The sequence below is a fragment of the Triturus cristatus genome, chromosome 3_1 (genome assembly GCF_964204655.1).
Source record: "Triturus cristatus chromosome 3_1, aTriCri1.1, whole genome shotgun sequence".
Classification (NCBI taxonomy): Eukaryota; Metazoa; Chordata; class Amphibia; order Caudata; family Salamandridae; genus Triturus; species Triturus cristatus.
Window position 1 is genome coordinate 965352290 of NC_140583.1, and position 24281 is coordinate 965376570.

The window sequence follows — 24281 nt, forward strand, 5'->3', positions numbered from 1 at the left end:
CGCCCTCAGCTCCAATAAGTTGATCTGGAGCCGAGTCTCCGCCGGAGACCAGAGTCCACTGATCTCCGTCCCTCCCATATGGCCCCCCCATCCCAGGAGGGACGCATCCGTCACTACGACATGCTCCGGTTGGGGTAGGGAGAGGGATCTGCCGCTGACCCAATCGCGATTCGTGAGCCATCACTGCAGCTGGTTCGCAGTGCCCTCCGAGATCAAGACATAGTCGGACAGGTTGCCTCGATGCTGGGCCCACTGAAACTTCAGGTCCCACTGCAGAGCCCGCATCCGCCACCTGGCGTGAGGTACCAACAGGATGCAGGAGGCCATCAGCCCCAGAAGCCGCAGCACCAACCTGACCAAAACCCAGGACAGAGGCCGGAAGATGGAAATCAGGGCCTGAATGTCCCGGACCCGCTGTTCCGGCCGATAGACCCGGAACTGCGCCGAATCGAGAACCGCCCCAATGAAAAGGAGCTTCTGGGAGGGACTCAGGTGCGACTTCGGCACATTGATGGAGAACCCCAGCGAGTGCAGGAGGTCGGCCGTAGTCTGGAGGTGGGAGACGACTTGCTGGGGCGAACCCGCCTTCAACAGCCAGTCGTCGAGATAGGGGAAGACTGGAACCCCTGATCTGTGCAGATGAGCTGCGACCACCGCCATCACTTTCGTGAACACCCGAGGGGCACTGGTGAGGCCGAAGGGGAGCACGGTGAACTGAAAGTGCTCCTGACCCACCGTGAACCGCAGGTAACGCCGGTGGGCCGGCAGGACGGGGATGTGGAAATAAGTGCCCTGCAAGTCCAACGCTACCATCCAGTCTCCAGGGTCTAGGGCAGCCAGAACCTGAGCTAAAGTGAGCATCTTGAACCGGTCCTTCCGGAGGAAGGAGTTCACGCTCCCGAGGTCCAAGATCGGGCGTAGGCCCCCTTTGCCCTTCTTGGGAACCAGAAAGTAGTGGGAATAACAACCACGACCTACTTCTGGACCAGGAACGCGCTCGACGGCCTCTTTAGCCAAGAGGGCCGAAACTTCCGCTCGTAGAAGATGCAAATGATCCCCCGACATACGGTGGTTCAGCGGTGGCATGGCTGGAGGGGTCGTCTCGAAGGGGAGGGAATAGCCCCTTCGGACGATTTGCAGCACCCACCTATCCGACGTGATGGAGCGAAAGTGGAGCAGGTGATGGCGAACTCTGCTGCCCACTGGCGTTGAATGGGCCGGAAAGCTGGGACTAGGAGGGCTTTGAGGCGGATGCTGCCGGGGTGGATGTGGAATGACCAGCACGTTGACCTCCAGTACCGCCTCGGCGGAATCCACGTCCGCGTGCAGGTTGGTTCTGCGGCCGGTGGCTGGGCGGACGTGAGGAGGCGCCCCTTCCTTGGCCACGAAAGGGACGAAAGGCGGAAGTTTGCGGCCGCGGGGCCGAAAGACCCAAGGACTTGACCGTGGCCCGGGAGTCCTTGAACCGAGCCAGCGCACTGTCCGCCTTCTCACCAAAAAGGCGAGTGCCATCAAAGGGCATGTCCATGAGGGAACTCTGGACATCCCCCGAAAATGACATGGACCTCAGCCAGGCGTGACGCCGAAGCGCCACCGTGGTGGAAATCGCCCGACCCAGCGAGTCCGTGGTGTCAAGTCCACACCGTATGGCGTGCCGTGCTGCATCTCGACCGTCAGCAAGTGCTTGAGCGAGTTGTGCCCGGGCCTCCACCGGACACTGGGGCAGCACGTCCTCCACCGTATCCCACAGAGAGTGGGAATAACGGTCCAAAAGGCAAGCGGTATTTAAAGACCGCAGCCCCAAACTCAGGGACGAGAACAGTTTCTTGCCAAACTGTTCCAACCTCTTGGATTCCCGATCCGGAGGAGCGGACGGGAAGGAGGATTGGGAGGTTGAGGCCTGGATAACCAGACTCTCGGGGTGGGGTGTTGGGAGAGGAAACTGGGGTCGCCCGGAGCAGGGCGGTGGCGCCGGGCAACGTTCCGGTCCACAGGAGGAACTGTGGAGGGCTTGGACCAAGAGCCCTGTAGAACGTCTATGAGGGCCTCATTAAACTGCAGCAGAGGCTCAGTGGAGCTTGCTGTCGGTTGAAGGACCTCTGTGAGGATGTTAGTCCTCACGGCCACAGCAGGCAACACCAGCCCTAGGGCTTCGGCCGCCTTGCGCAGCACCACTGAAAAGGCTGCACCCTCCTCCAAGGCCACAGTCGGAGGAGAGATGAAACCAGCGTCCAGGGAGGTATCCAGACCGCTGGCATCCCCCAGTTCTTCTGCCCAGTCCTGTGAAAGTTGACCCTGGAGGGCCATAGGGTCCTCAGACCCCTCCCAGTCGCCCGCGTCATCCGATTCCTGATAAACAGGAGGACCGATCGGAGCCGGACGGTAGATGAAACGGTCATCCATCGACGTCGGGTGCGGCGCCGGACGGCGCCGGGTCCGGACAGGGGCTAAACCGGGGAACGGCGTCGTCCGGAGACAGCGCCGGAGGTGGAACCGGTGTTGGCGCCGGCGGAGGAGGCGTCGTGAGGTCGACCGGCGCCGACCGAGATCCAGGCCTGGATCCCTCCAGGACCTGCGGTGTCGGGGCCGTCGACGGCGCCGCCGGCACACGAGGTCGCCCAGTCGAACCTGCGGGCCCGAAGGCGCCTACAGGCGTCGACGGCAGAGCCAGGCCCCTCATGGCCGAGAGGAAGGCACTGACCTCCGCCGGAGTCGCGTCAGACCCAGGGACCGGCGGGTATGGGGACGGACGCGACTCCTGCGGCTCCGACGGAGCCGCGGGGTAGGACCACCCTGACCCTCAGCCGAGTCGCGCGACCGGCGAGGGGTGTCCAAAGTCGATGTCGTCTCTTGGACTTCTTGGAGTGCTTGGACTTACCCGAAGACCCAGACGAGCGATGACGATGACTGCTGAATGCCGAAGCTCGAGAAGCTTACGGGACCGCTCCCGCCTAGCTTTCGACGTCAAGGCCTGGCAATCGAGGCACGACTCCGCGTCATGGTCGGCCCCCACGCAATAAAGGCACCGGCGATGGTGATCCGTCACTGACATCAGGCGATGACAGGCGTCACAGGCCTTGAAACCAGGCATCCTACCGGCACCAGAGTCGAGTCGATAGACCAAAAGAAGTCAAAAAAAGTTAGTCAAAAAAATGACTAGGGGTAAGATCTTCCCGGATCGGCGCGTACTGGCGCGGAAAAAAGAAGAACGGACGTCAGCGAGCGAGGGCGGCGTCTAAGTACTCCGACGACGTCATTCCAGCGCACGACGCCGACGACGGACGCGGAGCCGCAGACGAAGCCTACCGACGTGCAAGGGGTATTGCTACAAAAATCTTTCCGGATCCAGCCTGACGCCTGGGGATATTCTAAGGTGAGGAATCTAACTAACGTGTTTCTTTCAGATTCACAAAGCACCGCCTCTCAATTCAATTTCAAATTGGCGGCTGCATGTCACACTCTGGCTCACTGCCAACAGGACACGTCACAAGCGGCTGCATTTGAAGAGCAGCAGAACATTCCAAGCCCGCTGCCATCAGCTTTTGCTCATTCAGGTGAGGTGATCGTGGTATCAGCAGCTTCGGCGTGTAGAAACATAGCCATGGAGTTGCCAGTGCCAGTCATTCCCATTTAATCATTTGCACTATGCAAACTAACAAAAAAATATACCTGCTGAGCAAATAAAGAAATTAATGCATGAAGAGTGCTAAACAAAAATTTATGAAATTAATATTAGACAGAAATGTGAAAACGTTAGTTACCATTTTTACATTTCGTAAATCATTTGTATGGTTTCCCAGACTGAAAAGGGTGATGAAGATCAGAAATCAATTGAAGTCACAGCATTTTTAAACAAATAGGGTTGAAGTTAAACACCCTGCGAGACAACATTGCAGGTATATAAACGCACTTGAAGAGCCTTGATGGGTGGACACACAGGAATGGCAATTTAACAGCAGTGTACCATTGAGCTCTCATCACACCTGAAGGTGTAGAGGTGCTTCCCATTCTTCAAAATAATCATGTTGTAACAATGGATTTACTTCTAAGCAGTACGTTTGTTAATGCACCATCCAATTCTGTGTCTAAAGCCTCTGTGGATCCAAATAACCAGTGTCAATTTAATTTCAATGTTTAAGTTTAGTTATTAAAGTTATGTCAGAGGTACATTAGCAGGCAGGAAAAACAAGGGAGGCAGAGCGAGGCTGCCTAGGAGTATAACCTAATATTTACAGACGTGTGTTTCTTTGAAAAATGTAGCTTCAAATGGAATTGTTTTGAACTTTTCTATTACCTCCCACATTGTATTAAATACCCATGTAAACAGTTCTAGTAACTGACAAGTAACATATTGCGATGCTCAAATAGCACGCACAATCTGAATGAGTGGCTGCCCATCACTCACTGACTTAATACAATGTAAAAAAATAAAAATTAAAAAAAAGACTACATATCAATTGGCCCCACAAGTGTGCATATAATAAAGAATTTTGTTTAGTGCCCTACTGTCATCAGTATGACCTCACAGAGCTGCCATTTTGGGGGGCTTTTCTTCCAGCTCTCTGCTCAAAGGTTTTGCCACCGACTGAAGTCTGATTTCTGGATGTGTTGAACAATCAACAATGCCATTAATATGTTGTTTTCGTATACACCCCAACATCACTTCCACCTTTCAGGGGTTTGCCCATGGCACGCAAGGCAAAGCTGAAACTAACCAAGACTATGTTTATGTCCCCCTATTTGTTTGGGACGTTCCTCACCGCTGACCCAGAGGGCTGTGGTGGTGTCACCCACGGAGTTAATTTAAGAAAGTCTGGTATGGGCAAAAGAAAGAGTCACTTTTTTCTGAGATTAAACTACCTGTTTGTACAGCTAATTTACAAGTTATTTAAATGTGTGTTATAAAAAAAACAGACATACTAAAGCTTTTCATTTCAGTCAGAGAAAGAAAAGTAAACAATAACTTCCAGGATAAAATAAACAGCAAATTGCAGGAAGTCATAAGCTAACATTTGACCTCTGCCTGTGCAAATAGGGCAAATGTGACAAGACAAACAAGATTTAAAGGCATCTTTTTTGCTCATTCACTTTCTGAGTGAACAGAACACCTGTTCTTTGTTAGCTTGCCAGAATGGGCCAGTAGGCCGTAAAAATAGCTCGCCCTGATAAAATCTGTGAGTAGGTTTCTAGAGGCCTTCTTGATGCAACTAAACAAACACTGAAATGTGGCTTTGCCACTGAACACCGTGCCCACCTACCACTGACTGTTCTATGGCCTATTCTAAGGATGCTGCTGTCAGAGTACAGCAAAACACTTGAGAGTTAATTGCATTTGCAGGATATTCCCAATCTATGAATATGCACCGGACAGTGGGATGTATGATGGAACCACATTTGCCATTATGACCAATTACCACGTATCGACTTTACCACATACACACATATATATTTCACTGAAAACAAAGGTTAAAGTAACGTTATAGTTAGGTGAATTTCTCGGTGACAATGTTTTGAACTAAAGAAAGCCACAGAAATTCATCAGTTATAGTTGGCAGTGCTTACTCTAACTTGAGCCCCCGCCATGCACTGCTCATGACCACGCATATGACATCACATAGGACATCACTCGTGACATGTTCTATGACATCACTGATGACATCAACATCACGCACGTCATCACCAATTCACCTTACCTGCCCCTAAACCCAAAAAATACCCTTACCACCCAATATCCCTACCCACCCCTAAACACTAAATACCCTTACCCACCCAGTCCCATACACCCACACAACCACCCATATACCCATTCACAGACCCATGCAAGCACTCATACTGATCCATAGAGCCACTCACCCATAAACTCTCACACAACCACAAACCCGCACATACAGCTACTCACGCTACTCACTCACCCATACAGTCACTCACACAGCCACTCACTTACTCATACATAGACTAACACAAGTACTCACTCACCTAATACAGTCACTAACAAAAGCATGCACTCACCCATAAAGTCACTCTTGCATGGATTTACCCACCTATACAGTCACTCATGCACCCGCTCACTCACCCATACAACACTTATGCAGGGCTCGAAAAATCATACATTTTTTACTGGACCTGCAGGTCTAGTAACTTTAATAATCTACGTGCCCTAACTGTAATGTACTTGACCCATGAACAGGTCTCAAATTGTGTGATCCTAAGCAAATATTTGTCTTATAGAGCCGCCTTTTTCTGTATTATTACATAACAGAGCACCTTCAAATATGCAAGTTCACTATTTCTGCTGTACAAAAAACCTCTTCATTTACTAGACTAAATGTTTGCTCCATGTTTAACAAGAGTCAACGTATATATATAGGGTACACATGTTTCCTGGCTTGCCTCTTAGTTCACTAATAGCATTGTCATCTGGGCAGGAGCAGTAATAATTTCCAGTTCATGTTTAAAAACTCACTTTTCATAAATATATTACCAAAGCATGATGTGGTAGCTCATTGTCATTTACAGATCGCATATTTGAAATAACCACAAAACTTTCCCACTAACATGTAGTTTTACTGATAATAGCGCATAAACAAATTTTAGAAATTGGGTTTCAGAAAAAATATTTAAAATTTGCACATCACCAAGTAAAGTATTCTAATTTTTTTCACCGTAGAAATTCAAAAATGGGTCTTCAAAACTAGTGAAATATATTTGAAATGTTTGAACAGTTCACTTAGCTATTTCAGTGTTGTGTTAGAAAAAAGCCCGACATCTTACAGGCTTTCATTTCACATGCTTTGCACAGTTCAATTGTCACACAGGTCACTTGCCGAAATCCTCCAACCCAAGTCACAGATAGAAAAATAAATGTAATAAGATAAGGTGACTTTTGACCTCGGTCTCTGAAAGCCAGCAAATGTGACAAGATAACAATATTTAATGCCATTTTTATTGCTCTTTCACTTTGTGAGCAATGAAGATGCCTTTAACCCCTTGGCTGCGGCAGGAATTCCGCCGCAGCGCTGGGGGGGGGGTTTGGGGGCACTACGGTGGCGCCGTGCTCATGACGGAACCACTCTGTCATGAGTCACGGTTGAGCTGTGCTCATGACGGAGTGGTTCCGTCATGACTCCGCCCATGGCGCTAATCGCCCGCACAGGCGGGGAATTAGCGCCGCGTGGGCGGAGCGGCCGCCAACGGCCGCAGCATGACGGAACCACTCCGTCATGAGCACACGGCACCCGTGGCTCATGACGGAGTGGTTCCGTCGTGAGCACGGAACGGGTTAAATATTGTCATCTTGATACATTTGCTCTGCTTTCAGAGACAGAGATCAAAAGTCAGTTTGTCTTCACTGAAGTTTGAGGATTTTTAACTAGCCAGAAAAGGAGAGTAGTCCCCCAAAATAGCTTGTCTTGAATAAACCTTGCTCGACAATGCGAGGTGACTGAGAAAGAGCAAACTGCACCCTCTGAATGGAAACCCAGGTGCTTTTGCCCAGCATGAAGCTGCACTAGTCTGGATGGATTAATTAAGATAGGGGCCGGCTCCACCTGGTTGCTAAGGCCTTAGAAAAGACTTTGATGTCCACATTAGTGAGGATGATTGCCCATTAGGGGGAGCATCATTTTGTGGGCTGGCCCGCCTTAGGTATGACCACAATAGTGACATTGTCCAGACCTGGGGTAAAGGAACTGCGTTTCCACGCATCAGTAAAGAGGGTCAGTAGGTGGGGTATCAGATGGGTGGTGTAGCATTTAAAGAATTTGACCGGGAACCCGTTTGGGCCAGAGGTCTTGCCGGACTGGAGGTCAGAAATAACTAACCCCACCTCCGGTGGCAGAGGCTTCTCATGCTCGTGGCCCAAGGAGTCCGGGATAGAGGGCAAAGAGGGACCACAAAGGGAGGGGAGGCGTGTGGATTTCCATCTCTCGCTGGGAGATCTGGAACACCGTGTAGAGGTCCTGGTAGATTTCTGAGAAGGCCTGTGCAATCACAGATAGCTCCTTACAGAGGACCCCGAAGGAGTCTCTAATGGCCGGCACAATCCTGCTGGAGACATCACAGGTCACCAGCCAATACAACAGAGTTAAACACCCGTTGGGTCAACGCTCTCCAGCTTTACTTTGTCTCTTCCAAAGAGACCAGTCACAGTCTGAAATGTGCCAGATGGCAGTCAACGTCTCCAAGTCCGGACTGTGAGCCTGAAACTCAAGGGCAAGAATTTTGGTCTCTAGATCCGCCAGCTGCGTCAGTTGGCACTGCTCCTTCTTCCTCACAAATCCTTTAAGCAGGCTTCGTTGAGTAGGCTTGCTCGCCGCTCATGAAGTCCCAGCTGAAGTCACCGAACCTCGATTGGTCCGAAAGAAGGCTTGCAGTTCCACCTCCATGAACTTTACACATTTCTGATCCATCAGGTGCCACACAATAAATCTCCACATCAGTAGAAGGAAGCTCGGCTGAGTAACCCATTCAAGAAGGAGGGGTGCGTGATCGGATATGTCCTGTAGCAGGATTCAAATGGACTGCAGTGGTAGGCAATGGAAATGTGCATGTAGGATCACTTTGTGGGGTTCCTCAACTGCGATGAGTCACAGAGATCGCTGGAGTCAGCCCAGGAGGTCAAGCGTGAAGAGTGCGCCACCATTCCCCGGGCGCGGAGTGTTAGACCTGTCCTGTATGGGGTCTGGGACCGTGTTGAAGTCCCCGCCTATCAGGGACGCCCCTGGAGGAAGTGCTACCACCAGGGATTGGAGTGCCTAAATAGTCAACAGTAAGAGCTGTCGGGGAATATAGCATGAGCCAAAGTTATACTGTTTGGTTGCCATACACCCTTCAATGCCCACATATCTCTCCTGGGGTCTTCATGGACAGCAGAGACCATAAGAGAAAAGGATCTATGGAGGGGAATCGCAACCTCTCGAGTCCCTAGAGAATCTGACGGGAAAGAGGGGATCATATCCAAACCAGCAGAGGAAAGGACAGCTAGATTCCAAGAGGTGTGTCTCCTGGAGCAAGACCACATATGGATGATATCTCTTAATATAGCACAACACCGCTGATCTCTTGATATGGTCCAAGAGGCTGTTAACGTTCCAGGAGATGACTACCCATCTGGAAGAGGGCCTAACAGAGGATGAAGTAAGCCAGGTTCCCACAAAAGTGGGGGCCGGTCGGTGCGCAATACCATGGAGTCCAACACCAGACTATGATAAAGCACAGTGGAGAGTTTTGTGATGTGTGCCAGAAAATAAAACATTCCAACTCAAAACATACTCCCCCACCCCATTCCATACTTACAACCCTGAAGCATCCGTCGCCCAGAAGAATAACATCCTACAGCTAAATCCAGGAAAGTTAGTTCGGAAACCCCAGTCACCCAAAGAAAGGACAATATTACCTGAGAGAGGTATCAAACAGTTGAAACATAAAACTGTACAATTAACAACCATAACAAAACAATGCCTCTACACCCCTCCACCACCCCAAAAGTTTAGCTTTGGGAGATACATCATCACTCCTAGCAGGTCTGTTCCCCAAGGAGTCCAGTGGTTCCACTAGGTCACCAGAGCCAGTTCAACGCAGTAGCTGCTGCTCGGTCTCTCATTCCCACGCTTGTTAAGGAGTGTAAAAACAGTAGGCCGACGAGTCAAAGAGGACCTTGAGTCGAGCTGAGAAAAGAAACATGTATTGGACATTGACCACACAGAGTTTCTGCCTGACATCTAACAAGCAGCGCCGCTGCTGGACTGCTCTGGTGTAGTCCACAAAAATCAGGATTTTGGCATTGAGATAACGCAGGTCTTGTTGAGTCCAGGCTTCACAAAGAAGAACATCCCAGTCCCAATGGTTAAGGTTACGTGCTATCACAGGGCGAAGAGTGGTCCCAGGTGGAGAGTAAGAGCCCGGTGCACTCATTCCAAGTCATCTTCGGTGGTCGACATCCGGGTCTCAGTTTTGGTCCCCTCTCCGCCACTTCTCACACACAGATCTTGATGCATGAGGGAGACATTGATGCGGACGCTGTCCACTTTGGATTCCACCACCTTGGGAGACTTGAATTGCTTTAAGAATTGTCAGGCACCGAGGTGGTAAATTGGTCTAATTTGGTTTGGGCTAGTTTAGTAGGGGGAGGGCTTATTGCGCCCCATCTCCGGTTGCTCGGTGATGGATGGTAAAAGGAGAGGGGCCTGTTGCTGATCCAATTGAGGTTGAGCAGACAATACTGTAGATGTTTTGCAATCTCCTCTTACACCTGGATGGAATTTAACAGGCTTTCTTGGTGCTGGACCCACTGGGAGCACAGATCCCACCTGTAAAATCTGGTATTGTCAACCAGGAAGATGCAGGAGGCCAATAGGCCAAAAAGTCTCAGACCCTCCTCACTGAGGGTGAAACATTGAGATCATAGCCAGAATGTCAGGAACAAGTTAATCCGGAGGGAAGACCCAAACATGTACTGTATCTTGGATGGCTTCGATAAAAGGGAGCCTCAGCGAAGGAGTCAAGTGTAACTTTGGCACGTTCATCGTGAATCCCAGCAATATAAGGAGGTACGCCATCGTCCAGAGGTGGTCCATGACTGACCGTGGTGAGCACACCTTCAAACAGCCAGTCGCAGAAGCAGTAAAAGACTGGTACCCCAACTTTCAAAGGTATGCTCTGATCACTGCAATCGCCTTCATTAAACACCTGAGATGCACTGGTTATGGAGAAAGGGAGCAAGGCAAACTAGAAAATGCTTGTGGCTCACTTGTGGGCCAGCAGTACAGAAAAAAGGAAATAGGTGTCATGAGGTCCAATGCTACTATCCAGACTCCTTGATCCAAGGCATATAGAACCTGGATCAGTGTGAGCATCTTGTTTGCCCTTCCGCGCCTCTGTCCTTTTTCAGTAATAGGAAATAAGAGGAGTAACCCTTAGTTCGAAATTCTCAGGCCAGGACTCTCCCTATGGCTTTCTCTAAAATGACCTGGACTTTAAGCAGCAAAATGGATTTCTGAAAACGGCTCTGATGTAGCTGGGAGAGGCTGGAAAGGAAAGGCAGGGCTTCGCCCGTGGGACAATCTGCGGGATCCACATGTCGGATATTATGGCCTGTACCCCATTGAAAAAAATGACCGATACTACCTCCCAAATGGTTGTCGAATGCCGCTAAAGACAATCTAAAGTGGTTCTGAGGCTGCAGCCTGAGGGGTTGTGGACTAGGAGGTTCGCTGTCCCTTTGAACGTGGTTATTTCCAGCGGAGTCCCCTACCTTGACCTGAAAGGACTGGGGTGCCCCCCCTAGTTGAGAAGGTGAGCCTCGAAAGGGGCAAAATTGTTGGGGATACTGCCTTGTGAGTGTGGAGTGACCACGGAAGCACACAGTGGCTCTAATTTAATGGTTCGGTCGAGAGAAAGACTGTGGGACACCTTGACATCTTTGCAGCTTCTCAGAATAGAGGTGAGGCTAGGCAAGGGAGAGTTGACTCTTGTACTTCTTATTGGACTTATGATAACCGGTCACAAGAACGGGTCCCTGTCCTTGACATAAAGCAGGATTGGGACTTACGCGACTACCTGTGGTGTTGTTCGTAGTGCACAGCTTGGCTTTGTGTTTCTGGATCTCCTTCTGGAGTATCAAAGCACACTCCTCACACCACTTGGAATTATTGCCCCAACACTAGAGACACACCTCATGGGGATTCGTTGCGGATGTTTCTACAAGGTTTAAAACTTGTAGTTTTAAGAGGAGCCATGTTCCAAAGCATACGTGATAAGAAACTTGTCAACTGACTAGAAGAAATAAGGAGCCAGCGTCTATTTCCACGTACAAAGGCGCAGAAAAAAGGACTGATATCCGCTCGCTAGGGTGGCACCTATATATAACTCCCTTCGAGTGGACTGGGGTTGACATGGAGCTGCATGACGCCACCTACCAGCATGCAACGGCTATGCTGAAAAAAGTTCTGGATCCAATCTGGTGCCTGGGAATATTCTGATATAAGAATTCATCAGAAACATGTTTTTCACAATAAATAAGGAATACTGGCTTTGTCATAACTTGTAATAATAAATAGATAAGGCTGACACGCCTGAATAAGTGTCAGTTAACCATAACCAACTCACTTCTGCTCTATGGACATAAACGCTTCCACAAGGTAAAAATGGCAATACAAACACTCTTTTTCAGTAGAAGCACACAACTTCTGCCCAATCAAAATCTATATCCAGGGATTTTAACTTTCGGGAGGAGCCAAAGCCATTCTTTCAGTAGTGCTGCTTATAATAATTTTTTTCTGTTGATCACATGGGGAAAACAACAGCTGCGCTGTCAAATCAGGCCTAAAGATATTACCTAAAGGCTGCTGGCGGTCCAACGTGGAGAAAAACTTAATAAGCTGGTTTTTATAAATGAACCTCTTTGTGCCTCGATCTTACCCGTCTCTTGTCTTATACCAACTCTTAAACTCTCTCCTGTCTCTCCTTTGGTCCTCTCCTCCTCATTGCCATGCATTCTCTGAAGAATCTCGTTTACTCTTTGTTTTTTTGTTGTTCTTTTTGGTCTGTTTGCTCTTTTGCTCTTGTAAGGCTTGCCCTGCTCCGCTCTCTCGCTTTATCCTTTCCAATGGAGCTAGTCTTGAAAACCGTCCTCTCCTCCCCGTCCCAGTAGCATTTTAATGGCAGACACAGGACGGCTACGCACAGAAGGCATACAACTGGCGGGCCAAAGTCAAGCCTATCGGCTCTGCGCCAGTAAGTCAGTGCCCCGACAACACCCAGTGCCTACAGGACCTCTGGTCCGACAGCAATCAACCACTACTCAGCCCCACCACCCCCGGTACAAAATCACAAGATGAGCAAGGATAGAGGCTACTACAGTGACACACAAAAAAACGCCTAGCACTCACTGAACCGACACGAAACAGCACCTACAACACCACAGAAATCCTCATTGTGAAGGAATTTGCATCCCCTTCCGCCTGATCTACGACTAGAACCCCATCTCAGGAACTATGCACTCAAATCTTCCAATACTTCACAAACAAAATCAACACACCTACAATAACTTTGCCCTCCAACCGGACTTCCAAATACTGGAAGTCCTGTCCATCAAGGGCAGCAACACCCCAGAAACCACACTTACTAGCTGGCCAGCCACCATCACAATAGAACCTGCTAACATATGTGCCCTATCGTATCCTTGCCTGCGCCACATCTTTGCAAAGGGCTCAACCCCATCTACTAAGCCCTAAGAACCTTTCTCAATTTCTCACTCACCACCATCTTTCTTGACTCCTGGAAACCCGCCACCATCCTGCCACTCAAGAAAGTCGACAATCTCTGACTGTAGCCAACTACACACCCTTCCCCTTCATCCCCAACTCAGGCAAAGTCCTGGAGAACCTCATCAATGCCCAGCTGAACAACTACCTCAACAACATCCACCTCCTGGACTCTTCACAATCAGAGTTCAGATCCAATCACAGCACTGAGACATCGGCAATTGCTGCCACTGAGTGCATCCACCTCACCATGGACAAGAAACACAGCAGCAGCCATTCAACTCTCTGCCGCCTTCGACACCGTCTTCCATGCAATGCCTGAACGAGACTGGTATTCGTCCCGGCAGTATGATTGGTCAGCTCCTTTCTCGCTTGATGCACCCAAAGAATCAGCCTAGCCCCCTACTTGCACAAATCCACGAACTGATATGCAGCATTCCACAAAGATTGTATCGGAGACCCACACTGGAACATTTACACAGCCCCCCTTCAACAACTGAATCTGTTTCCCATGGATTTAACATCATCAACTCCTACAGAGACGCTCAGCTCATCTCCCAATCAGATAACACAGTGACCACTCAAGCAAACTTTGTCAAAAGCATGGCCTAGGTAGCAGACTGAATGAAATGGAACTGTCTTAAGCTCCACAGGGACAATACAGAAGTGGTCCTCTTTGGCAGACACTTCACTCTGGTCCACTGATTGGTAGCCCACTAAGCAGGGCCTGACTCCCAGCCTATTCAAAACTGCCGGGAACCTGGGTATCATGATTAGGGCTCCCGGTTTAATGCTATTTATTTTTTTGACATTTCCATCCGTATTTATCCATATTTACTTTTTGCTAATTTTATCTGTATTTACCCATATTTATTTTAGGCTTTCTGAAAAATAAAGTTGAAACCAGTATATTTACACATTTATTTAACCAATAAATGTGGACTAATACTTGAATGCCTGACAGAGTTCAACGATATGAACACCAACAGATAATAGGCTGATGCCCTTATATGGAAACAATCAAAATTAGTAGCAACTTTGTGCATATCCCCTGCTGTTTAGGCCAGTTACAAAAATTACTTTCTTTTTTAACCCCCTTCCTTGTCAATCCACACAGCTAATGGTCTGGGAGTGATAGATGAAAGCATTTAGACACACTGGGGTGGGGGAAACAATTTCCGTTTTTATCCAAATTTAAAAATACAGACAGGAAAATAAAAAGTTTTCTGTCTGTATTTAGCTGTAAACATAAGTAAAAGCGGAAAACATGGAGTCTTAATCATGATCAACAATTGAATCTCCATGATCAATCAATTCAACACAGTTGCCTCAGCATGCTTCCATACCTGTAAAACACACAAGAAAGTCTTCAAGTGGCTCCCCCTGTACACCCACAGAGCAATCAAGCATGCCATCATAACCAGCAGCAGGCTATGCCAACACCCTCTACGTTGGTATCATTGCCCAGCTCACCCAAAAATAGACTTCAAGTCATACAAAACGCAGTCAGAAGACTCGCGCTAAACCTCTATCACCGCACTCAAATATCCAAGCACAGAAAAAACCTTCACTAGCTTCCTGTACATAAGTGAGTCCTTTTCAAACCCCTTACAAATACCTACAAAGCACTACACAACCAAGGCCCAAAATACCTCAACAACAACATTCAGTTTCACACATCTGCTAGACATCCCCACTTGACCAACCAACTCCTCAACATCCAATGGCCAGTATCAGAGGTCCAGCCTTCTCCTATATCGCACGCAAAGCTTGAAACAAACTTCCCTACCACATCAGATCCATACTGGAATTCCGAAAGAAACTGAAAACCTGGCTCTTCTAATAGGCACCCAGGCAGGCAGGCACTCCCCCTTCACGGGCACTAGGCAACCTTGCCTAGTGACAGGAGTGCTCCACAAATAGCAAAAACAGAAAATGTAAGCGTTAAAAGCATTTAGCTGTTGTGGGACTTTGTTATTTTTGTTCTTTCAAACTCAACTGAATGAAAGTTACACAGAAATAAGATCAAGAGACATATCTCATGGAGCAGCGGCACCTAATATTTAAAAGTACTCTAATACAATATGCCAGAGAACAAATCAGTAAAGTCATTTGGATAAATTTTGGTTAAGAATCAGGAGATGCTCTGAAGGTAGAAACTTGGGAATTTAAAGGGGAGATATGCAACCCTGTGGGAGGGGATCTGTAAAGGACAAAAACATAGGAAAAACTGGCAATTGTACATTAATGGAGAGTATTGGTTATTGTGTCATAAAAAGTTAAAGTTTTTCAAAAGTATAAAAATGTTCTTCACTTGATTTGTTAACCCAGAGCTCTTATGGTCAATAGCCAATTCACTGAAATATTTCATTTGCTTAAACTGACCTTTTGACCTGCGCACGGAAAGATTCAGGTTATGAAGGTTCTTCAGTGATCGGGCTGGGTAAATCAGAAGTTCCAGCTTCTGGGGAAGAAACCACACCAGTTCGACTTTCATCTAGACCAACAGGAGTACAAACTCCTAACAGTCGTGGTGGTATGAAAACAGTGAATTTCAGTATCTGCAAAAACAATATTTAAAAAAAAAAAAACACACAAAACAGTATTAATGATACAAAAGAGCAAATCATGGGTGGGTTATATATATCCATGTTTGTTCAACAATATAGTGAATGCACAAACATGCCTATAATATTAGAGTGAACTCCCTCTCAGATTTACAAAACCACCTGATAGAAACGTAAACAAACATGTTTGAGTACATAACATTCACTTTGCTACACAAGTCTATGCCTGCCAACCCGCAAGCGGGGAAACATTAATGAGAACCAGGGGGGTCTCAAGAGAAAGGTTAAGAGTCGCAGCAACCCCGAGCTCTATCACTTTTGTTCCAAGCCTTCTTGAAGGCCCTACACATTGTTGAGAACTGGAGCATCTTGGTTTTCAATACGAGGTCATTTTTATTTTCCAGAAGCACCAGGGCTCATAGGTGTATGTCTAGCATAAATGTGGGGAAACAGTAAAATAGCACCTATTCTTGTCACCAAGTATTCGCTTTCGTATTTCTGCTCGTTGGTGACCTTTATTTTGCCTTCTTCTGCAAGTTTTGGACTTGTTTTTGTCCTCTTTCTTGACCTCTATTTTGCCCCTTTCTGCTCGTTTCTGACCTTTATTCTGTCTTTCTGCTCATTTCTGACCTTTATTTTGCCTCCTTCTGATAGTTTTGGACATGCATGTTGTCTCTTCCTGCTCCTTTCGGACCTTTATTTTGTCTTTCTGCTCGTTTCTGACCTTTATTTGGTCTCTTTCTGCCCATTATTCCCCATCTCCCACCATCCAGCGCCCCGCCTGACCCTCCAGGACCTACTTAACAGAGGTCGCATGGTGACCTCATTGAGCAGGTCCTCATGCCAGCTCCCCCTGCAACGGTCCTCCTGTCCAGCTTGCCCGCAGTCCTCTACCCTCTGCTGCCTTCGGTTTTTTGGCTCCTCTGCTCGTTTTTCAGCCCCTTCTCTGCTCGCTCCTGCCCCCTATTTTGCCTCTCTCTGCTTGTTTCCAACCTGCACTTTGCCTCTTTCTCCTCGTTTCAGACCTTTATTTTGCCCCTTTCTGCTCCTTCTCGACATTTATTTTACCTCTTTCTGCTCCTTTCTGACCTTTATTCTGACGTTGCATCCACAGCGCCCAGATACCCTTAGGGGTGACCGTGCTGTGCTGCGACTTCATGAGGAGCCGGTACTTCTAGATTTAAAAAATGATCATGCTTTCTGGTGGATCCTGCAACACCTGATTGCCCCAGCAAAACAGCAGGTGAAGAATACAGCGCAAAGAAACACATAGTCTACATGACAGTTTTAGAACTTTCTCTAATTGAAGGGACAGAACTAAGGTGGGATATTGTACATGGGATACAGCTACTACTTAATTACCTGTTTTTTACGTACAAATAAATAATTTTTTACACCCAACATGAGATTTTGAAAAATATTCTTTTTAGAACATTTTCAAACAGTTATTTGTCAGTGTGAATGGATGTATGCGAGTTGCTGTTTGTGCAAGATCATACAGACCCTCTGACAAAAAAAATAAAAAAAGAGAATCAATTATTAATACCATAACTTTCTTTCTCTTCAATCAAGTACTGTTGTGTCCTATGACTTTCAAAGACGACAAACTTAATTAATAGAGTGTTGCTTTAGCTATACATATATGGATTGATAAAACCTTCTGCGAAGACGAAATGTGTCTCTCTAATCTCGGGGTCGAGGGAGACCCAAGAAAATAAAAAAGCCGTATCCTGACAGCCTGGTGTACGTGCCTTCTTCCTTGGGAGCAGGACTTGTATATATATATATATATATATATATATATATATTTTATATTTGGTTAAGCACTCCACAAGAGTTCATGGGGTTTCAAGCTGTCTTCTTTCTCTATCCACCCTCCCCACCACCGGAGGGGCAGTGTTGCTCTCTTTCACCCGTGATGTGCTCACCCTAGTGTGCTTCTCACCCTTTGTTGCTTTCTCACCCGTGTGCCTCTCCCCCAGCTCCAAGTGGCGCTCTATCACCTATCTGCTTTTCTCTGCTATGTGCTGCAGGCGGGAACACAAAAACGACTACTACCACTACCATTAGTACTGTTATTACAACAACAACCAATACCATTAAGTAAAACCAAATATAATAGCAATACAAGTGTTACCTCAACTGCAGGTACTACCAGTAATACTAGTAATCCATTACTAGTAGTGATGTTAATACTGGTGTAAGTACTAGTACCAATAGTAGCACAATAATTTAAGAATTTAAAATAGCTGAAGCCTGCATGTTGGTAATAGTACATGGGTTATTAGTGGTGTATAGCGAGTCCATAGTCGGTAGACTGGAAAAATATTATTGTTCTTGTTGCAGTTTATTTGATAGGCTGCTCTTTTAACTGAATGATGCCCTTGAACTGTGATGAATTGGAGAACTGAAAAATGCATGGTTCATACACTCTAATCAGGTATTTTCAGGTAATTGGAACTGGAAAGCCGCAATGAAAAGGTTAAAAGCTTTACTTCTGCCCCTGACTAAATCATCTAAAAATACCTTCAGTAATGTCGTGGAAATGGAAAATTATACATAAAAATAGGTCACAACAAATGGGGTTAGAAGCAATCCTGAGTAAAGAAACGAAGCCGATGTTACCTGCTACTTTCAATTCTAAACAACTGCCATAAATTGCACATTAATGCATTTGCTTTTTAAAGGGTGCAGTGGAAATTTAAAAGTAATACTTCTTTTTGAAATGCGATCCGGTATTAAATTCTTTAAATATCTTCTCTAACAAACGGAAGCAAAAATATGAATGGAAACGAGTGTGCTAGTAAATTTACAGCAATAATTACAGGACAATGCGATTTCTATATTTTTTTCGCCTAAGCATTCGAAATGCTCCCAGTCTTCAAGCTCCATTTGTAAATTACTCGCCGCATATTTATAACTAGATTGTGAATAACTTAGTGATTGTGGGCATGTTAGTCAGTCACTTGATTAAACACAGCTCTACAGAAGCCCTAAAGAAGGAGCACTCTGTACTTGCATCATCTACGAAATTAATATTGCTAATTTACGAAAGGGACTGCTCGGTGGCTTTCAAATATGCACGCCCAATTATATGCTACGAAACGGAAAATGGCGTTCTTGAATCAATCAATGAGAGTTCATCAGCGTTCCAAATCACACAGATCAAACTTTTACATCGCAAATGATCATTTCCATTCCACAAGACATTTTGACCTTTCTCCAGCAAAGGCTTTTCTGTAAATACTTCAAAATACAGATTGATTGCCCAAATGGGACTCATACGCTGAATAGGACAAATATTAGCCTCCCATTACAAAGTTACTTAAACTCTGCATACCTATAGGAGAAATGGGCGAAGGCAACCTTTGTGGACACACACTTCAGTCAAGTTCAGATAACCTTTAATCTTAAACCCCTCTATTTTGTATGGCCAGCATGATGCTCAAAAAAACAGGGTCAACGTCAGAAGGTGCCCAGAGACTTAACAGCCGCCTCGAAAATCACATATAGATAAAGGTATGCTTGACAAATTATTCAACCTTACATCCAGTCCGATACCCAAAGTTTAAATATATAAGATGGATCAGGACGAAAATTAAAACAAGCATTGGCATAGCCAATAGGTCTCGCCTTTGCGGCCTTATAAGTGTTTAGCCAGAACTATTGACTTTGCCAATGTCTTCAAGCTGAGAAGTGTTGCTGCTGTGCAGCATGCTGAAAAGTTATAATAAAAAAGTGCCAGAAGCATTTTTGTTAGCTTATATATGACCAAGAAGGCATTATGTACAACTGAACGACCATATTAAAACAAGTATTTACAATAAAAAAATTCCTCAGTTTTCTTTTGTTCTTGCAATGCTGGCAACTTGTTTCTGTCTATTCCAATGGTTGTTTGTTAAAGATTTTTTTTGAGGGGGCATAAACAATCAGAGGGTGAAGGTTGGGAACTAGTACCTGTATTACAACACTAGCAGCGGCCAGACGCTCGGGGAGAATCAACAGATGCCAGATCCCGAGAGCAGGCTGAGGTGGTAGTGGTGGGGGTGACTGGTGCGGAGACGATGCTGAGGTGATGCTGAATGATACTCAGGTCTTGCTGAGTGATGATGATGTGGTGGTGTACTAGTGCAAAGGCGATGCTGAGTGATACTGATGTGGTGCTGAGTGATGCTGTGGTGGCCCTGAGTGATGCTGTGGTGGCCTTGAGTGATGCTGTGGTGGCCCTGACTGATGCTGTGGTGGCCCTGACTGATGCTGTGGTGGCCCTGACTGATGCTGTGGTGGCCCTGACTGATGCTGTGGTGGCCCTGACTGATGCTGTGGTGGCCCTGAGTGATGCTGTGCTGGCCCTGAGTGATGCTGTGCTGGCCCTGAGTGATGCTGTGCTGGCCCTGAGTGATGCTGTGGTGGCCCTGAGTGATGCTTTGGTGGCCCTGAGTAATGCTGGGGTGGCGCTGAGTAATGCTGGGGTGGCGCTGAGTAATGCTGGGGTGGCGCTGAGTAATGCTGGGGTGGCGCTGAGTGATGCTGGGGTGTCACACAAACTTCCTTCACGCTGACCTTTAGTCCCCATGTAATCATCTTGCAGAAGAGAGCGATGTCTTAAGGGCCCGCCAGCAATCTTCCATATTTCATTTCAATGTTTACAAACTATATTTACATAATTCAGTTAAGCGTAATTTCCACATTTAGGACTTCTACGCTTTATGTTTTGTGTATGGGTTCAACAAATTGTAAAAAAAAAAAAAAAAATCAAAAATCTGATTAAAGGCAGCATGAAAAGAAGCAGTGATAATAGAAACATGGACCAGGAGGGAATAGAGTCAACGCAATCCTGAAGATAGCAAAGGGGGGGGGGGGGGGGGGGTCAAGGGGTGAAACAGTGAACAACGTAGCAGATAAATACAAAGTACCATGAAATTAGAAATGTCGGAGGAAAGAGACAGCCAGTTAATATCGGAAGTGACCAGCGGGATGTGAAAAGTGACTGCAGGAGTATGATGGAGCCACGGTGGGACCCCGAGGGATGAAATGGAGATGAGAGAAGCAGGTGAAATTCTGGTCAGACGGGTGGGTGAAAAAGGTTCCATGGACTTGGTATGGAGTAAGAGCGGCAGTGGGACAAATGACTGTGGTGGTCTAGGAAGAGGAATAAGGAGGTGAAAAGACAGTACCTGAGGCAGTGAACAACAGCAATTACAATCAACTGGGAGAAGTGGTATCAAGGACATTCTGCTGCACGGAAGGGTTGCAGCTGGTATCTGGTACAGTGGAGAAGCAAAAGAGTAAATAATTGTGAAGCATTGCTCCAAAACGGGTGGACGGGAGGCAGTGTATAGTGTGAACGCAAGGCAATAAGGTTGAAAAAGTTGAAGAAGATCAATCTGGGAAATCTGCACCCGAGGGGAGGATATATACATGATTCTAGGTCATTGGGACACAACGCTTGCAGTTCTGATCTTTTTCCAATAAATAATAGTTTTCCTTTGAGTTAGTCCAGTTGGTTTAACAGACGGGAATTAAGCTTACTACAACTCACAGAATGCATTTATTATAACTGCAAGACCGCGGGGTGGACCCAAAATGTCCCTATGACAAAACCACTCACGGATGTTTCAGTTGAGGAAGTCTAACGAAGTGAAAGGAAAAGTGGAGGAGTAGAAAGAGAACAAGCATTGAAGAGAGAGAGAGAGAAAGCGAGCGCGAGAGAGAGCGAGAGCCCGCAATTGCTGCGTGCCTGCACGCAGTCTGCTCTTTTTCTAAGCACATACTAGTGCTTGTGGCGCGCCGCTGCACACTCCCGCAAGCTGTATGCCGCCAGAAGCACGAATATGTGCTTCGAAAAAGAGCTGTACAACGGCTAAAGGTCCTCCTACGCAGCGCATGCGCACTGCGTAGGCGAGACATAAAAAATGAGGCGAAATGTTATTTACAAAAAATGCCTGAGCATTTCAATCTTCCTTCCCATTATGGGGAAAACTGACGATCTTTATTAACATATATGTTACTGCCAAAAAGAGTTGATTCTCTTTATGTCGAAGGACGTGTCTTCTACGTTCAGTCTGGTTGTCTTCATCAATCTTGTTTCGAATCATATGTATGTTTACCAAGTGGATTTAAAAACAATTTTGCTATTCATTCTTAAACATAGCAGTTTTGTACACTATGGTTACTGATCTAGCTATTTTCATCTATTAACAGTAAACTTATTATTCACTGATTTCCTAAGTAATATGAGCGTGTGGTCAAAGTTTGGGAGCGTGGCAAAGATGACGTAGAGGTTGGATGCATAAATTCCAAGTGGCCCTTCAAGCAATTGAGTTATCTTCCGAATGGGCAGGCCCAAACTGACATCACTGCGCCGGAAGCTGCCCTAGTAGTGCCTTTATCGTTGTCGCGCGATGTAGCCTGCCCTCACTGCCTGGGGGTCCAACGGATCAAGCGGCAGTGAAGCCTACTACAGCAGCCATTGCAGAGAGCAGGGACCTTCAAGCCCACCTGTGATTGTGGTGACTGGCTGGAGACAGGGTGACCCTTGTCCCCACCAAGAAGAACCTGGGAAAACAAGGTGGGTTTGAGGACACGGCTTCTGGGTCCGCCCATGGCGCCCAGGTGAGCCTTTTCTTTGGCACCTGCCGCGAGCCCTGCTTAGAGATACAGACCTAGTAGAAGGTCCAGGTGTGTGAGGGGAGAACAGACAGCTCCCTTGCATCTTCTTGCAGGCAACTTGCCAGGTTTTACAAAATACATTTGGTGCCCTTGGGCTCTAACCAACTCTTACCAGGGAAACTTAACCAGGATGCCAGGCACACAGAAGGACACAAGAATAAGACTCACGAAGGAGCATAGGGACTGCCTGACATGACCAGGGGCCAGCTGTAAGGTGAACATCCCATGGGCATGACTTTTCTACAATCAGTGGACCTAGACCTACGTGGTGAACGGGTCAATGGATCTAGTGCAGAGATATGCACTGCACTGTGTGCTGCAACTGCAGTGACGGTGAGCACCGACCGGAGATCCTGGATCTCCCTGCCACACATCCTTAAAGGCAGGCTGTATACCACCCCCTTTTCCCCGGGGAATTCGGAGAGGTGCAAAGCAAATGGCACCCATGACTGCTGTATAAAGATACTTAACTACAGTCCCCTAACAGACAAGAACATCCACTACACCTGCACTCCAGGGGCCTGGCAGACTCGACAAACAACAATGTGGGACCGGAGCTACTTGGCCCGCATGGTGGTGACTGACGCTGCATGAATGGCACGATGGTAAAGATGAAAACAATAAAGCCTGCAGGGCACAAGGAACGGTTAGCTACAAAGGTCGGACCCGCTGGCCCCACAGACTTCACACAGGAAGAAAATACCGGCAAATCTGATTAGATACTACAAGCAATCCAGGGTTCCAAGTCCGCGTTTAGACAAAAATCATTGTGGTGGGGCTGAATGTCGTCTTCTACAGGAAGGTCATAGAAAGTCCACTCTCACAGTCCTCTGCCCAACAGTCAAGGAGCTCCAGTCACAAATGACAGCTTTACAAGGTTCTTCACTTAAAATCCTGAACTGTAGATGGAGAGGGGCATTCCCGGCACAACAATTACAGGCTCATCAGGCTTCTTGAAGCGCTGGAGGACCCCAGCATGGACATGGCTTCTTGACATGGTACTAGCAGGTAAAACCATCTATTTCTTCTCCAGCAAACAGGCCCATCGTGTCCCAGGACATTGCCCCCTACGGAGCCACCACCCCCAGACCGGTGTTGGCTCGTCTCTTCAATTATCAAGACCCTGCACACTGCTGCCCCGATCATGGCCAGGCCCGAATTAGTACTATTCTCAGAGGCATCGCCATGCTCCAGTTCAACTCTCTCCATATAATAGGCTATTTATAATTAGTGTTGAGTGCAGGAAGGTGCCATGACTCACGAAAGGCTAAGCCTAAATTTGCTCACGATGCCCCTCACCTCCTTTAACAATGGTAATAAACATCAGATTACACTGCGTATCTGCATACGGCTCTGGCTTGTCCCATGCCATTTTTAGGTCTCGCCTACGCGACGCTCGCCGGGGCTGCGCTTGTTTTAATTAGCGTGGCCTTTCACTTTCACGGCCGCGCTTGTTCTTCTCTTTCTCTCTTCACCCTCTCCATCTTCAGCCACCCCTCCACCTTGTCTCTTTTAATACTCACCACTCCACTTTGGCTACCCTACTCCCTTTACTCAAATGCTACATATTGATCTGGCGTTTTGTCCCGAAATCCCTCAGTCCCCTCTTTCCATTTTCTCTCGTAATCTTCCAGCATGAACGCACTTGACCTTTTTCATTTACTGTTCCCCTCCCTCCATGTTGCGTACCTACCTGTTCTGCAGGCACTCCGTCACATAGTCCTTGACGCTCTCTCTTCCTGCTGCAGAGCAGCACCAAGCACGGTCCTTTGGCCATGGC

General features: G+C 47.2%; 1 protein-coding gene across 3 annotated transcripts in view; it reads right to left on the minus strand.

Annotated features, from left to right (window-relative positions):
- Positions 1-24281, minus strand: part of MBD5 (methyl-CpG binding domain protein 5) — a 375507-nt gene that overhangs the window by 309539 nt on the left and 41687 nt on the right. For 2 of the 3 annotated variants that reach the window (XM_085645611.1, XM_085645613.1), the window contains exon 2: positions 15648-15823. The exons of the other annotated variant lie outside the window; for it this stretch is intronic. The gene's annotated coding sequence lies outside the window, so the exon portion shown is untranslated. The remainder of the gene's footprint in view (positions 1-15647; positions 15824-24281) is intronic. 3 annotated transcript variants of the gene reach the window in all.